This window comes from Adelges cooleyi, unplaced genomic scaffold (assembly GCF_023614345.1).
Source record: "Adelges cooleyi isolate 19-005CV unplaced genomic scaffold, UGA_ACOO_1.1 ACOO_flye_CR_arks_rails_tigmint_CR_PRNA_23, whole genome shotgun sequence".
NCBI lineage: Eukaryota > Metazoa > Arthropoda > Insecta > Hemiptera > Adelgidae > Adelges > Adelges cooleyi.
The window spans coordinates 6,101,455-6,119,865 of record NW_026095893.1 but is presented as its reverse complement, the minus strand read 5'-3'; the positions used below and the strand labels follow the sequence as shown (position 1 = coordinate 6,119,865).

Below are 18,411 nucleotides of genomic sequence, written 5' to 3'. Positions count from 1 at the left end.
TTCTCTTCTTCCCATCACCCACATATCTCCTAAGAGAGTACATTTGATAATGATGTTTCATGCTTAATTCAGAAATTAGCCAAGTGTTAAGCAATACAAATAAAAGAGCAGTGTTACTCATGAAAGTAGGAGTGAAGTGTGGTTATGAACTAAAGAAATAGCAGACTTGGCCACAATGTAGATATTCACTACTTTGATAGGCTGACATTTTTGGGAAGGGATCTGGCACTTGGCCTTTTTCACTGTTAGATTTCACGAGGTTTTTTTACGAGACATTGAATGGATATTGTACGTCGTAGATTTTCTCTGGTTTTTACGTGTTATTATAATAACTATATAGTTTTATATATGTATATAATATATATATATATATATGTACATAAAACTACACTTTGTAGTGAAGCTAGAATTTATACAAGTAGCCACTATGCATAATGATTAATAATTTAATATTTTATTAATAAACCCCGAGAGTAATTAAATTAGTCATAATTAATATAGTGTAATTTAATTAGTAAATTAGTGAAGCTAGAATTTATACAAGTAGCCTACTATAAATCTAGTTTAGTATTATAAAACGTATAAACGAAACCTAAACGTTTAGGTGTACAGTTACACTTTATCATAAACCACCTGACAAACGTATCAAGAACATAAAGAATACTGCTACATTGCCATACATGTGAACACAAATTAACAAAGACACAAACCACGACCAAATGATGGCTGACTAGAGACGTGGACATCAACAGCGCCCTGTACCGGCTGTAGCGCGGCAAAGGTCATTAATCCCCCCCCCTAGCGCATTCATTTTGAGAAAATTGCAATTTTTAGATTTTTCTCTTTACTTACACTATAAGACCCACCTTTGTGCTAAATTTCACGTTTCTACCTATACGGAAATGTCTTATAATTGTGATGATGAGTGAGTGAGTAAGTAACAAAAAAGCAAATTATAAAATCCTCCCATTTTAAAACGGCTAAATATTAAGGCCTCAATTTTAGATAGTGTCCTAAACTATTTAAACTTAATTTAGGTTTCAAATTTTAAAAGCCTATTTTAAGAAGTAGCAGAGATATGAGAGTTAGAAATACCGGGTGAATTGGTTCGTGTAAAGATACACTGGCATTGCTGGAACTTGGCCGGTGCGCTCAGATGCACAAGTTTCCGACAATTTTTTTCAGTATGCCAAATAGTATATTATTGAAATCAAAAAGTACACAACAATGTGGTTTAATCAAAATACGATTATTGCAATATATCATAGCCTTTGGCGGCCCGTACACTTGGGCTATGTAAAGTGGGTTACTTTATAAAGGAGTCGATAGAGGTAAGGCGATAAAGCCCATTCAGGCTATACATAAGTGTACACTGAACAAGTCACTGAACGCTTGGATAACACCAAAAGGCTGGCGTTTTGAGTATCCAACGTACGTAAAGTCTTTATGGTGTGTATATACCTATACATCATCACCCGATGCGTTATATGTACTTAAGCAAAAGTTATCCGGACCACACGAAAGCGAAACGGAAATTGTTGTTTACCGTTATTCAGACATTAAGCGTGTATACTGTACGCGTGCACGTCTATATTTTTACTGCCTTCTTAAGTACTTCACCGTTGTCCGATTGTTCTTAGAGTAGATACACATGAGAATATGTACACGTAAACTTAGTAACGTAACGAAAAACAATGGATAAATTCCAGTTTAAACGTTTAATAGCAGTACTTCTAGTCGTATATTGTGATCAAATACATAAATAATGTCTTGAAATATGCGTCACCGTGGATGTGAGAGTTTTTTTACCATTTTTCTTTTTCTTATTAATTCTTGTTGCTTGCCATTCAATCTACATATTTTACCGCGTATTTAAATAAATACCCGGGTAACTAATCCGGTGGTGGGTAGTCGAGTATTTTAATATTCGTGAAACCGTAACCTCTACACCCTAGGGTATAAAATAGTTTTCTACACCATATCCATAGGTATGAAGACACAGAAGTGTCCTAACTGCTCATAAAGATAATACATATTATGTGGATGCTAAAAAAAAATCATGGAGTATGGATGATGAGTTAGTTTTGTTTACAAAATAAAAATATAAGCTTTTGGTGCTCTCTATCGGTCATCTAAAATATATTTTTTTTTTTTTTCATTAAGCAATGATCTACAATTTTTACTTTAAGGCAAGCAATGGAAAAACATTATTAATATAATAAGGATCTGTACATGGTATATGTGAATTATAAACAGGCTAATGATAATGCAAATAGATGGGAACTATGGAAGGCTATGGTAAAATTTGAATTCTCATAAAAATATTTAAACTTAGTAAAAATTTATAATGACAGAATATTTGAAGTCAACTCAGGTTTGGTCCAAGGAGATGCTCTCTCTCCAACTTTGTAAGGATTTATTATATTTTATAGATAAAATATTTATAACTGTAACAAGTTTGACTTACAAAAAATAACTATACTGTCTATACATGGTTTTCTTAAATTAAATTTCGACATTTAACGGGTTATAATTATATTTTAAGTCTAAGACTTCGTAATGAAACTTTGTGGTTTATACATTTTACGCAAGAGGTCGTTTTATTTTTAAGAAGCTGTTTTAGTAAATACCATTCTGTTTATCTCGAGCACTCCGGTAGAGTTCATTTTATGAGCTAATGGTTATTAATCATAATATAATATTGGAAAATAAAAACCTGAAATAAACCCGTGCTTTTAACTTGGATGGGCAATTTTTACTATCGAATAATTAAATACAGATTTAATTATTGTTTCTTTTCTTTGAATAAAATATACATCTAAATATCTATCTACGCACTTTATTTGAACCGCTCGTGTAAAAAGTTGACAGCATATTTTATTATAGTTTTATGATTATTTTGAATATTTGAGCTATTCACTCAGATATGGCTAATTATGTATGCTTATAAAACTAATGAAATTTATCACTATTGAGTATTGAGTAGTGTTTGTACGGTGATTTGAATTGTTTATGTTTTCCCCTATTGTTTACGGTAGACGGGTGAAACTGTACTAGCGAAAACGATTGTTTACAAAAGGAACAGAGTCCTTACAATACCGTGTAATCCGAAATAGTATAGTGGTGTTTAACGACTAGTCACCTCGGCCGACTACTTGCCCTCCGGATGGTCTGAAATTTCAACGGCGAGACAAAGACAATTGTTAGACATACAGATTACAGTCATATATACAACGGCGAACGTCCAGACCAATTAAACGTTGCACTTACATTTTAATACAACTCAACAACACTGTTTCTAGCACCGCTTTAAGACTCATGCTATTTCTATGTAAATCGTAAATTACAAGAGAGGAGAACATAGTATATAGCGAGTAAATCCTCACATTGATGTAAGAATCTATCGTCACTTAGGGTCTCGACAACGTTCATTATTTTATCTTCCCTGTCACCCTCATTCACTCTCTGTCTATATACAGCTGTTATAAACGCAACTACAAAATAATTACATTATTAATTAAATTATAATTTTGTTTTTTCGCAAAGCTTGTGTGTGAACTATAATTTAGTTCTATACGCTAATGTGTCTTAGCTGTTACAACAGATCCCTAGTTGCTTTGTCGACCTTGGCACCCGTTCGAGTGGACTTGACCCCTATTTTAAGACCAACATCACGATGACTTGGTGATTTTTTTTAATTTTCGCTGTAACGTCAAATCACAATTTAATATCGGCGTTGCCTATAACAACAGCTAACGAGGCAATACTCAGTATTCTCGAGCTTGTAACAATAATATTCGACTAGTGTGACGCAGAGACACATTGCCACTATAAAAATTGCGAGTCCTATCTAATATACAAACGATAAAAATATATACAAACCACTAGTAACAAAAAAAATCAAATTTGTATTTTAAAGTTCCAGTCTTTAGAAAACCAAAATTATTAGTTAGTAGCTCAATATTACAATTGTTTTTTTTTATTTTGTTCATAACTTAAAGAATAATTCAGTAAAACAGCGTTCAATTTACTGTTTCAATTTTCTTAAGATACATTTCAATAAATCCACCCTTGTGTGACACCTCTATGTGTAATTATATGAAACCTACTGTCAAATACGAGTAGAGTTATCTTTAAAAATATATTTAACATTCATGAACTATTTTCAAGTCGTCGCGAGAATAATAATATTATTGTTAAGACCGAAAAACAAGTGAAACAAAATCTTAGAATGTGTTAAGTCTGTAAAACAAACGAACCACTATAACGCGCGTTTTCGTAGAGTATAAAAATGATATCCATAATGGTAAGCGCGTTAGATTAACGTTCGGTTAGAGTAGATTATGATTTATCGGTAACAAAGCCACTCGATTCGTGGTCGTTCGTGCGATCGGGCTACAGTTATGACTTTATCGATTTGGCGAGATAACAATAACAAAAAAGCTAAACCGATACGACACCATTGTTGTGCTCTTAACCGCGTATGAATAATATAATCGAGATCGTTGCGGTAACTGCACGTTGCACTTTATGTCCGCAGCAGACATACTTATGAGCGTTTTATGCGAGACGTTACGTTGTTATACTTTATAATACAAAATATGCTGAGCGATCTGAACGGAGAATATCGCGGTTAAATAGGTTTACTACAAGTATGTTGTCATCGGCCGTGTATGTAAGTGTGAAATAACAACAACCGTCTTTTTTGAAGTACACGAGTCGAAAGGTTTATTCCGTTATATTTAACCGTATCACTCGCTTATACTTTCGTCATTTTAGCAAGACGTTCTCGGTCGCAAATCTTTGGCGCGTGGAAAGACTAAAGTCGCTTTCTCATCTTTTCCGTCCCTACATACCCGGCATCTACACATGACGCTATTTCTGGATACGATCTACCGATAAAAACGACCACGGCGGCTAATATTTCGGCTGGCACGTTTAATCAAATTCAAAAACGGCCGATCCTGCCGTTGTCCCGAGGGTATTCGTCGACGATGGTCTAAATCATTCGCCACCGAGGAGTTTAAAAGGCTCCTCCTACGCCATCGCTCGTACATTATTAAACGACATCATCGCCTGACGCGCCAATCTCTTATCTTTTTGGCTGGAAACAATAAATTATTATAGGGTAGGCACTTCTCCGCAGCTCCCGTAATAGTCACCACTTGCCGACGGCGTTCGTATGTGCTTTTGCATTTGACAATGGGCGTTTGAGTGTCCCTCCACACTACAACAGCTACCACTCTCAAATTTCGGTCAATATCTGAGTTGCGTACTTATAGTTCTCTACCATTGTTATGTCCAGATAAATAATTACAAGTTAATTGTTTCATAATACCTATAGAAATAGGCTGAAAACGCGTATGTTACTTGTTTGACGTTAATTAAATATTTTTCTTTGCTATACGTTACGGGTAGCCTTTACCTCGTTAATAACTCATTTTCGGGGTTTTCTTTTTTTTTTATCGATGAATTAATTAATTTTGCTATTATAAAAAAAACTCATTTACGCTCAATTCACTTTTGTCTGTACTAGATGTGTATAAATTATAAAAGTTATTGTAACATATTTGAATGTTAGATATAGATTCCCGCGTTGGTGTTTTTTACATCTTGTTATTAACCTACGCTCTTTTTAATTAAACGATAATCGTTTGGGCTTATCTGCCGTCTTTTTTCTGTAACACAATATGAAAGATGTTACACGGCGGCGAAGAAGGTCAATCTATAATAACTATTCATGTGAGTTTTCCGCTTACAGGCGTACCTATGTATAGTAGTATAGTACATAGTAAGAACGACAAGATTTGGTTACCCCGTGTCGGTTTATCCTCGGCCATAAACAACAGGTATACCGATAACGGGTATTTTATGTGCTCTTGAGTCTTAACCGTACTTGAATTTTCAAGAGTCGTTGTCACAATCGATTCCAATATATTACATTAAATGAAGGATGTACTATCACAATGTTATCGCGTCTAAAAAAGTATTCATTGTTATTTAGTAAAATAATGTATCTAGTTAGGAGGGGAAAAAATAATTATATAATTAGACTGAGTTGCTATAACGACATAATACGTACGTTTAAACAAAGACAAGACTTATAAGAGTAATGCAAAAGATTACTAGATAATGATAATTGAAGTAGTGGCCTAATTAATTACCAATGCATTATGTAAATTAATGACATAAACATACATTAAATTCGTTTAATATGTAGTGTAAGAGTTTAATAACTGAGTTTAGTCTAATACAATTTGATGAAAGTTTAGAAGAGAGAATATATAATTTGTTATGTTTATTTTTTTTTTTTTAATATCCTGTTTGAGTTGCATATACATGTGATTTAGTAAACAATATCGTGTAGTACGTGGTGGTGGGTTGACAAAATCTCAAATTTATTGGATTTTTTCTGATGACGAAACGGGTAAGTAAGGTGTGAGCTTAATCAGCAAAAAAGTGCAGATGTTATCGCTCTTAGTGTGTGCTCACTGCTCTACAGTCGCCGTCGGCCACGACAAAAACCAACGAAACCGTTCGCTGCATCTCACTGGCAAAAACCGTATAAAAACAATACTGGAGTCTGGAACCCACATGATATGTATGATAACTGCGCAGAACATCTCTGCACTTTATTTTTTATTTTCACTTTATTTTTTTTTCAAAGTCTAAAACTTCGTATGTACCGAGTACGTTTTTACTGATGGCGAAAAGCTGTTATTTTCCTACCAGAGGGCAAAAGGAGGGGGTACCTAATTTTTCCACGAATAAAATACACTTCATTCTTCAAAATATTAAAAAATATGTTTTCATTCCAGCAAAAGTTTCTATTGTAAGAAGCGTATTATTTGTCAGTAAATAAAAATGTTTACGAAGAGCAATAAAAATATGTTCTTCATAATATTACAAAAATATAATTCTATACTTTTTAGGGTTCTTAAAAAAGTATTGTAATTAAAAAAATAAATGTTTATTTCTAAACATTTAAAAAGAAATTATAATTAGACGGATAACAATAAACGTCTAAGCTTTAGCAGAACCACACTAGAAATTTATGACGTTAATTAAAATTGTTGTATGCGATAAAATCATACAATTTTTTTTTTTTTGCAAAAATATATTATTATGACAATAAATTGTAACGCCGGTCAGAATTGAAATATTAAAAATGTTTACTATTATTATCATGTAATTGAAACTATTGTTATTCGCTATACGGTCAAATGTAAAAACACTATAAAGAGCGCGTATTTAACATCAATGTTAATATTAATTGCTTCTTTGTAAATGTACACCATTATCATTATTCGAATATACATATTTTGGATGATACTTTAATAAAATACGGACTACTCGTTTAAAGCCAAAAAACGTTTGGCTACGCTTTTGTTTGGTTTTTCTACACCTTTTTTTTTATCTGAACCCTTAGTTCGGGTGCATGTACACAACAGGCATTTGCCAAAATCCCGTACACAGTTTACGACCATAAGCATTAAGGGTTTTCGGCGGGGATAAGAGCGTTATCCATGTTAGCCATTGATGAGGTAGCGCCACATTGTAAATTTTATCACCGCCGCTGTTTTTTCAAAACAAATGGAGGCTTTTAAGACAATTGAAAAAATATTAAGTATTTTATTGAATTCAATTATTGGTTGAGATTTTGGTTAAGTATTTACCAACAGCTGTTAAAATCATCGTTTACAATGCAAAAACGAGATGGGAAAAATGTAAATGGTAATAATTAATGTATTGGCTAATACAAAATTGTTCGTTTAACAATTAAAAAAAAATATTTAAAATTATATTATTAAAAAATGGCGGGTTTGTTCATTTTTATTTAGCTAAAAATGAACAAGCCTACATGTGCGAGTCATAAAAATATTTAGGGACCGGATTTAATTTTAAAATAGGATGTTTTTATAGAGTATCGATTTTAGGAAATATAATATAGTATGCTCTAATATTATTTTCACCTAAAAATATACTTTTACAAAAAAAAATGTCTGTTTGTAACATTAATTAGAAAAATTATTAATTATAATAATGCATAACAAAGTATAAACTATAGTATAATAATACAAAAATAACTACAATCTTTATTCTTTTACTTAAAAATGAATACTGCAGTTAACAAACATGATCACTAAACTGTTATACTATCTGTTCCATGAGAGACAATGCCTAAGCAGATATGGAACAGAGTATAGTCGAATCGATTTGATCAAATTTTTTAAAAATCTTTCTTTTTATTAAAATAAAATAATATTCTCAAAATATTTTGTTATGAAATATTCTCTAACGTCAAAGTAAAATTTTTTATGTAAAATACAATTTTCCATACAAATTTGTTTTAAATGAAACGTCCAGACAACTTACCCAAATTAGACAGCATAGCATATAACATCAGTAAAAATGTGTAAACAAAAAAAACAGGTCTTAATAATTAACCACTGTTAAAATCTGACCATTAATCGACAGCTACAGTCAACTTTGAATCGTACCTATCAAAAAATTATGTGTTTTCAACTTAGGTAACCCACAAAATAAAATTGAAATACATTTTCCAGCGTAACTGCATTTTAATACAATAACATCTTTCAATTAATTAATTCTTTATTCATAATAAATATTAGATTAAAAATCATAGAACTTTTTAAATAAAAGCAAGATAAACTAAACACAGTATTTCGGTAAAATAAGTAATAAATATAATAAACATTTTTGTAGTACTTATAAGTTATTAGCAGTAATTAACATAGAATAACTATAACTATAAAAAATGTAAATTTGTTTTAATGCGTTTCAAGGTTTAAAAACAAATAAGGAGTGTGTAATTAGTTGATTAAATTGTGTACTTGTATACTGATAAAATTAATTTTAGAAAAGTCGAGTTTTTTTGACAGTTATAGGAAAAATTATAATAATTGTTGATATATATATGCCACTTATGATAAAAAATATAAATGAGAGAATTGAACATAAGGCCAACGACATAAATCATGTTTATGATAACGATCTACTCTAGAATATAAAATTGTCTCGTTTATTGCAGACTACTTATTATGAATAAAACATTATGGTTTAGATTAAAATGTGTTTTGCGTACATCGCTTTAGTCGCAGTGGATGTCGTCCACTATTTGCCTTGGAAAAACATAAAATTCAAATCAAAATACAGTTTATTATCTTGTGTGGCCTGTGGGGAGGAGAGAATTGTGTGTTACAAATTATATTTTCACCATACACAAAAGTCGTTAATGTTTGATTTCAACGGTTAAGGTCGTCCCTGAAAGTGTTGTTAGCGTGGTCTTTTCAGACATTTTTTGAAAAAATAAAACGGAGAACTTGTCTTTTTTTAAATTATGGATTACCTCTTCCCGCGGGACCGTGTAAACGGGTTTCTGGGTTTCCGATGCGGTTACAGGTGCCGGCGCGTGAATTCTTTACGGCCGGTAAACTGTCCACGCTTCCCTGGACGCGCCTGTAATTTTGTGACACCCTCAAAGTTATGCGTTTGGAAAACCAATATATATATATATCCCTTACTCTTGGGAGGACAGAGTGGCTAGTATTGAAAAGTTTGGAAATAACTGCGTGGAAAAGCACAAAAAAAAAACATAAGTTTCAATCGGCAGCATTCAGAGAAAATACAAAACGCATGCACACACATTTTCCCGGGAAAACTAGATATTTTTTTAGAGGAAAATATATTAAACCTAAGATCCGGCAAGCGGATGTCTTAATGACTTCAATAGTCGTGATCACAACTGAATCGCTAACTACAGAAAGGGGACAAGTCCACTTTTTCAAAGTTTTCAGGAAATACAAAAAAACTAAATAATACACACATACATAATATACGACTTTGAAAATTCCGGGGCTATTTGTCTCCTTTCTGCAATAAACGATGCGTTTACGTGTACTTAGTTCAAAAGATAATAAAATCAAAATTGATAAAAATGGACTTGTCCCCTTTCTGTAGTTAGCGATTCAACTATTTAATTTAGGAAAAATCTGCGTTTAAAATTTAATCTTTTAAAATGTACACAAAAAGGCGCAGGCGTCTAACCATAAATTAATATTAGTTTTTTTTTTCACTCAAATGTATGTAATATAGGTAAGGTTATACGCGCTTAAGGCCCCTGGATACCCACCGTTTTTTCAGACACATAATTTTTTGTCCATCGCACAGACCGAACCAATGATCCGATAAGCAATCTAAAAGCAGATATGAATTCGTCATGAAATTTACTTGAGACCGGTCAGAATGTTCAAACGTGTTTTATGCGTAGTTGGAATAAGATATCAAAAAAGTACGCTGACCTATCTCAAGTAAACCTCATGACGAATTCAAATCTGCTTTTAGATTGCTTATCGGATCACTGGTTCAGTCTGTGCGATGGACAAAAAAATGTACTATTATATTAACTAAAATGGCTTTTACTCATAGACAAAATGATTTAAATTAAAAATAATACCATAAAGCTTATACAAATTAACCGGTAAATTAATTGACATTTTCGAAATTTATTAAAACCACTTTTTCTTAAAAATGGTCGGTATCCAGGGGCCTTAAGGGCGTTTATAATGCACTGCTATGTTAATCTAAATGTCTATTTTTACCTTTAACTGCTCGTTTATCTTTAAAATGGCGAGAAGGTATGCTATATAATTATAATAATGACGCGTGCTATTGCGCGGTAAATCATCCCCGATTGATTTTATTTTTAACTTTCTTTCCCGCTTTAATGTATTTTTTTATTGAAAAAAAAATCAAATATTGTTTTCTGGAAACGAAAATGATGTACGCCTACATGAATAAAAATATACAATAATCTATAAGGCATAAACATTTTACTATTTTTTTACGACGGTAAAAAGAAAAATTCAATTTAGTTATAATGTTTTAAGAATAATAAAAAAATGTTTTAGTTATTACGGATATTTCTGGGTTACTATACGTAACACAGAAAAATACTTTCAAATTACAAATATCCATCTTCTCGATTTTTATTTGTCAGGAAACATTATACGAATAAAATAAAACGTCAAAAAAGAAAGAAATATAATACACATTTAATATATTATACTAAAGTACAGTCTTAAAATAATTACCAAAACTTAAATGTAGTAATCAAATAATTAAAGCAAAATTCCAGTTACAGCTGTACCTTATTTTGAAATAGTAATTACCATGACAACCTTCATGTTTTTATTATGATCAATTGATTAAGAGTTGAACTAATTCCCCGATCCAAGCACCGAAACAAACACTACGCTACGTGTTGTGCCGATGATTGAAATCAAAAGATTAATATGATCTTCAAATTGAAATAAGGTCCCGTTAAAAATGCCTTCTCGTATAATACTGATGTTGTTATACACTAGTGTATAAAAAGATGTTTGCATTTTATTAATAGTTGTTTTTAAAATACTATTTTGTGGTGTTCGGGTGAAAGATCCAAAATTAATATGTATGTAACTTAATTATAATTTAAGTATTTAATCCCATTTATGCAATTTTTAGATTTAATAGCTTTGACCCAAGTACCACAGAATTGTACAACATGTGTCAAATTAATGAAATTTAAGATTAGTCAATTTCATAATATAATCATAGACCTCATTTTTTTCATTTTTTTCATTTCGATTACATAATTTCTGGCATTCACAAAATGCATTTTTTGGTTTTTCGACCAAGTCTTTAATAACTGAATAGACGTCTATGATTTACTAATTGGATGTTTTTATGATCAGTGAACATTGCCATCAATACTATTAATTGACAGATAAATAACACATACTTGGGTATAGGATTTTTTTAAACTATAATTCCATGCGTTGAAAATAAGTATGATAGTTTTTGTTCATCACCAGTTTTTGTTTGGAAGATATGACAGAAGCATTATTTACGTTAACTTTTTAAACTAATGTTAAATTAAATAATCTTTATTTTAATATATTTTGAAAAAAAATTATATACATTAAAAATAACATAGCAACATCCACGTAAAATTATAATAGCTCAATTAAAAATTAAAAATGTAAGAAATCAAAGAAATGCAGAACAAAAAGTTATTTTATTCCACTATGATGAAAGCTTCTTTTGTTTTAAGTTCTCGAGTGAACTTTGTTTACACTTTGCACTGTCTCTTTGTAGATTCTAATAGTAATCTTCTATCATTTGAGTATTTTATCAATCCTAGTATCGGTCCACTAATGTCTTTAGACCTTGATAAAATCGTTTTCTTCTTGTTATTCACTCGTGTTGCCAGTCTAAATGGCTTTGTAGATAATGTACCTTAAGCTCGTATACATCATACTAGTCTCTAAAATTTTAAAACGTGTTGTTACCTAGTTCAACATTGTTTTCAGCTTTGCAGGTACTTAAAAAGTTTTTGACAGCAAGGACAAATGTGATCCATGCTTACGCTCTGTCTTATTCATAGAATCCTTGAAATGACGATCATTAATGATCTATCTGATTTGAGGACCGTCCAAAATTCTAGGTTTCAGTTTTTGTGAACTTATTCAAAAAAATGTTTGACCTATATGTGTACAATCAGAGCTTTTATAAATTGCTTCATTAACTTTACATTTATATGCAATGGAGGCATGATGATTTTGTATCGTTCGATTAAGTGTTCACGAATGATATATTTTTCTCCAACAACATGTTCTCTCTCATTGACCACTCTTTTTTTATCTAATGTCTTCTAATCACTAATGGCTCTACTGTTCCACAGACACAAAAAGCAATACGTCGTATCTCAAAAAGTAGAGTTGTTAAAAAAAAAATTAACTTATTTGAATTCAACATACTAAATATAATATAAATAAATAAAAGTATAACCAAATTGTTGTACTAAATTGTTTTCAAATAAAATAAAGCTTAAAAAAGATCAGTTGTCCAGTTATTCAAAGTAATCCGTAAACACAATAGGTACTAGTAATATAGTTTTTTTATAACCACTGAACCGCGAACACGCATTTATCAAAAATATTCTGCTATTGTTTGATAGATTTATTTTCCTTTAGCTAGTACTATATTCCCAATTCTTAGTAGCAAAAAGTACAAGATTTTGTTGAACATTCTCTTAAAATCTTCATTCTCAGAATGCAAAAAAAAATTTTTTTTCATTATTAATTTTATTATTATGAAACTTGATTTTTAAGTTGTAGGAAAAAAACCAAATTTTTCTAACCATATTTTATTTATTTTTTACTTAATAAAAAAAAAAATGATGTGTCATCCAAAATGTTTTTTTTCAATTTTCCTACGGCTTGTCCTTTTAACCAATAGTAGGCTATTCAAATTAGAAATCCCAAAAATTCTAAATCCCTAGCTCAACTATCAAGTTTTTTTTTTAAATTGGTTTTCCTATTTAATCATTATGGGACGTTTTAATTTTTCATCTACTCTGAAAACTAATCAAAATGTTTTCAATTTGAAAAAAGACTCTAAAATCTAAAATATGGCACTTGAATATGTTTCAATTTATATTTTGGGATAAAATTATTTTAGCAAGTTATTCATTTTTAACAGTTACAATGGGCTATAACTTCGTAAAAATAATTTACGAAGTATCAAGAGTGTAATTGTGAAGTTTCATATTTAAGCTTTAATAATATCATTTTAAATTGGATAAATTTTGATTAGTTTTCAAGTTAGAATGTTTTTAATAGAAAATATAAATTTTCTATGTATTTAAATAAAATTTGAAATAAATAATCAAATACCATTATGAAATAATAAAAAATCTCGAGGAAGTACATAGGGTGGAATAGAGCTCTGAAATCTTAAGGATTCCTTATTTGAATGGGCTACTATATTGATTAGGGGGAATTAGCAAGTATAACAATTTTTTTAGACACAGTCTAATGCCTTCTCTGTTTCCCATTCGCATATCTAATTTCATTTTATAGCGAACAAAATTATGTTCAGACGTGATCATAAGCTACATTTGTTGTTTACCGTGTACAATTTAAAAAAGAACTACTGTTGTAGAATGTCTTAATTACAGTGAATTTACATAGCAATTCGAGAGGAAACAATAAACACAGTACACATTTTCCAAATTTCGATCTTCTCGTTAAAATTTCCAATGGCACACAGAATAACTTACAAAGGGCTGAACCTTATTTACATGACTTGTTTTTCAATGTGCGTATAACGTACAATAATATTAAATATACCAAACTGTCTTTCTTTAAATAAATAAACCATCGCTTCAAAATGTAGTTATACCTACAATTCAAAATTAGCAAATGTTTCGTAAAAATAAAACGAGGAAGTACATTATGTTAGAACAGTGGAAATTACAAAATACGGAGGTCAAGTGCGTTTTTCTATGGGCTATTGCGAATTTTAATATAAGTAAATACACTAGTTGGATGTAAATAGCTATTATCGTAGTCCACAATCGCATACCTTGACGAATATAATATATTAGCCTTGGTAAACATTTTGATGACAATAATGGATGTTATAAAATTACGTATAATTATGTTATATTATGACTTCTTGATTTCTGCCAGTAAAATCATATTATGTGACATAACGATTTAATGATTTATTTTATCATTTCTTATGGTTAGACGTTAGTTATAGATATCATAAAATAAAAATTAGAAACATTCAAATAAACCAATACGCATAACATATTATTATTAGTTGGCTCTTTTTCGAGCTTATTATTAAACACGCAGGAAGGAAGTTCTAGAGCTTCATAAAAATAAAAATAGTATCACAACTCAATTGCAGCTCTAGTTGACTATAATTCAAAACGGTTGTACTACCTAATTGGATTTGACCCGTTCGTCAAAATTATAACAATTGTTGATAGTTTTGTTCGTGTACATTCTTCCTTATTGATTTTGTGTCGTGGCGGTATTTGCTCGTTCTACATAATATATCATCACCGTCGTGACCCGAAGAAAGTGACCGTGGGTTAATTTTTGGCCTTGGCGCACAAATCGTTTTTTTTTCTTTTAATTTCTCAACTATCGGCTTTTTTCCACAACGCTTCCGGACATTATTACATAAAAATGATGTTAGCCGACGTGTGCGGTGTGTCGCGTAATCGCTTCTAAATCGTGCGTCACACAATCCCGGGGTCAGGGGCTTCAGACCAAAGCCCGAGGACCGAAATCTCCTTTTAACCTACACACGCGGTAACGCAAACCGGTTTTGGCCGCGCGTTGCGGCCGTGGCATTCGACCAAAATGAAATCGAGTTGCTCCTTCTTATTTTTTATTATTATACGCCGTTAATGTAACCGCTATTACATTACCACCGGCATCATTATAATTTTATTACTATTATGTACCTAATGAAACATGCTTATACCCTACGCCGTGTAGGACATATTCGTCAACTCGTCTACCGACAAACCAACCTAGTCGGGGAGGGAACGTGTATGGTCGATCACTTTCTCCAATTTACAATTTTTCAAAACCTGACCGGCGTGGCCGCTCAATTGTCACAACCATAGTTACCGTTGTTTGGTGCGCGCCCGCGTAAGACTGTTCGTTTAACTCGTCTGAAGTTTTTTACACGTGTAAGTACCCCTTTTAAAGTATATTTTACATTATACACTGAAGGCAAACATAACTTAGTTGCTCGGTTGCACTTTTATAGTGTTATGTCTGTTAGAAAAAATGCCAGATGCCCTTTTGAGTGTAAACGGTGTTGATGGTTTTCAACCTTTTACTAGAATACATTTCATTTTTATTTTCATACAGAGGATTCGGATTTCTTTATGAAAAAACTCAAAGGACCTTTCCAAAAAAACACCATTTTCTTGTTGCCTTGATTCTTTTATGATTTCGTTACAACTCTTATGAAACATCTTCCATCCATAGATGTAATTTTAACCATTGACTTGTAGATTATTGTTGAAATTACATCATTTATCAGTTAATAAATTTCAGTAGTAAGAATCGAAAGGATACAAGTGATTTTAAGGACATTTTACAGGAGGGCAAAATACAAAATTTTGTTTATTAGCTTTTTTTAAAATATTTTTTTTTAATTACTTTTGACTAAACCTAATACACAGGTAGAAACTGAAAAAATGATTCCATTGCTTCATTTTTTTTTCTATATAACTTATCCCTGATAAGTTAGTTTCTGTCATAAACAATTTGATTTTAATCAGATCATTGTGATACTGTAATATATTATATTATTCAATATTCCTATAGTTATTTATTAGTCCATTTTGATGTTGTGATAATTTAATGTTGCACTCATTAAAACATTTCCTACCAAGTATGTAACACCACCAATGACTAATGGTTTTTTTTTATCTCTGTGTCAATCAATCATATGTATGTATTGTTATGTCCACCCAACCGTATGTAGCTGATGAATAATGGACTATAAACAAATCTACGTTACAATTAAATTGGAACTTGAACGTACTGAAGTTCTTCCGTCTAATCATATAAATAGCAAGTCATACAGCTCAATGGGTAACGATGTAATAATAACGAATGCACATTTTATACACGTTAGTAAAGAACAAATTACATTACTTATTCGATGACGTGCGATTTTCATTTTTATTGAAGCACATACCTGCAACAGAGAAATAAACAAATTAATTATACATTTATTACTATATGCAGAAATAAAGCATGACATAGTTACGGGATAGATTTAAAAAAAGCTAGTTGGCATACAATCGGTAACACCATACTCTATCTACTATCTTTTGCGAAAACCTTATCACTAATGTTAGACGCGTACGTATCATTCATGTTCACGAAGTATAATATTGTCTTACTTACAAGTGATAAGAAAAAAATGATAATGTATGGTAACCAAACTATGTAGTGGCTATTACAGTTTATTTATATAGATAGTAAAAATAAAACGTATGAATAGTCCAGACCTATATGCTGTGTTAAATATTGTCTAATTTCTAGCCGTCAAGTTTTACTCTTATTTATTCAGTTCTGACGATAAAAATTGCAATTTGAAATTTTCTATTATTTGTAATATCGGTTCACCATAGAATACAAACCGTTTGTTTGTTAGCTTCAACTAACCATATTTTTTTTCATGACATGCTAAAAACTTGATTTTATTATTTTCTTACAACAAAGGTGGCTAATATATTTTTGATTCGGCTCTCTCGAAAAGTTCCGTCATTTAGCAGAACTACAGAATGACGGCATAGAATTGTTGAATATATATTTTCGTTTACAATATATCTCTGGTGTTAATATTTATTTGACGATGCTAGTAAGGGAATTTTCAATAATAATATGTCTTCGAGGCTGATTCAACGGCGCTAGAGGATATTTTCAATATTGCTCGCACATCTATTGTGCTGGCATTCAGCCGAACACAATAAAAAACTCAATAAAATAGTCTTTTTAGTTATGTTTACCAGCAACCGTCGGTATAGATTAATAATATTGTTATCATTATTATTATTTTATCTCCTGGTGATTCAGAACACAATATTATTGCTGTTTACGGGATAATATTGTTTGGATAATTTTCAGTTTTACAATAGTCTATCTATTGATTCATAATATGATAATACTAATATAAGTGCCTGGGTGAATAAGGTCCTATTAAAAACATTTTTCATACGATTAATTGTACGAATAAAAAAATTAGTAATATGAATATTTTTTTACTTGTCTCATAAGCTGTAAAAGGCAACAGATTAGTTTATGTCGATTTTTATTATTAGGATTATAGTTTGATTAAATATTTAAGTTTAATGGTCACTGAAACCTATGAAATAGTATTAAAAGTCTGTTATACAAAACGAGATTGCTTTAAGTAAGTTATAATTCCTCTTAGTTTCATACAGAATATATTTATCACGTATAATTAAAATTAAAAAACACATACTTTGAGTAATTATTTCGTTATAATAATTATTTATTATTTATTTTGTTAAAATAAAATATGCGAATCTGCAGTTGGTAAAAATATATAATATATATTTTTAAATGGTATTTTGATTTAGATTACTTACCAAATTAAATATAAAAGGCATTACTAAACATATGATGTATACTACTATTTACTCCAATGCCTATTATGATGATAACCCACATTCAAAAAACTACTAGATATAATTTATATAGCTCAAAAGAAGAGATTATAACTCCCAAATTTGAAAAACTTATTGTTGGCTACGTACAACGCATTCTACTCATTCGTGATTGTAATAGAGGAAAAACACTTTTCCTATTTTGATAAATGTCGTAAAGAGTTATGGTAGTATTTTAAGAAGTGTAAAAAATTGTTATTTTTACGGTTAATGTTAAACCTAATATTAGGTTTATTAAAAAAAACATGGCGTTGGTTCTTATTTTTCTTTTCTATTTCATAATAGAATTTTTTTTCACTGAAAACATAATGAAACACAATCATGAACGCATA

General features: G+C 30.7%; 2 protein-coding genes across 3 annotated transcripts in view; one reads left to right on the top strand and one right to left on the bottom strand.

Moving 5' to 3' along the window:
* Positions 1 to 18,411, bottom strand: part of LOC126835995 (protein amalgam-like) — a 192,256-nt gene that overhangs the window by 66,993 nt on the left and 106,852 nt on the right. The window lies entirely within an intron of this gene.
* Positions 15,367 to 18,411, top strand: part of LOC126835232 (cytochrome P450 6a8-like) — a 30,403-nt gene continuing 27,358 nt past the window's right edge. The window contains exon 1 of the mRNA XM_050567672.1: positions 15,367 to 15,559. The gene's annotated coding sequence lies outside the window, so the exon portion shown is untranslated. The remainder of the gene's footprint in view (positions 15,560 to 18,411) is intronic.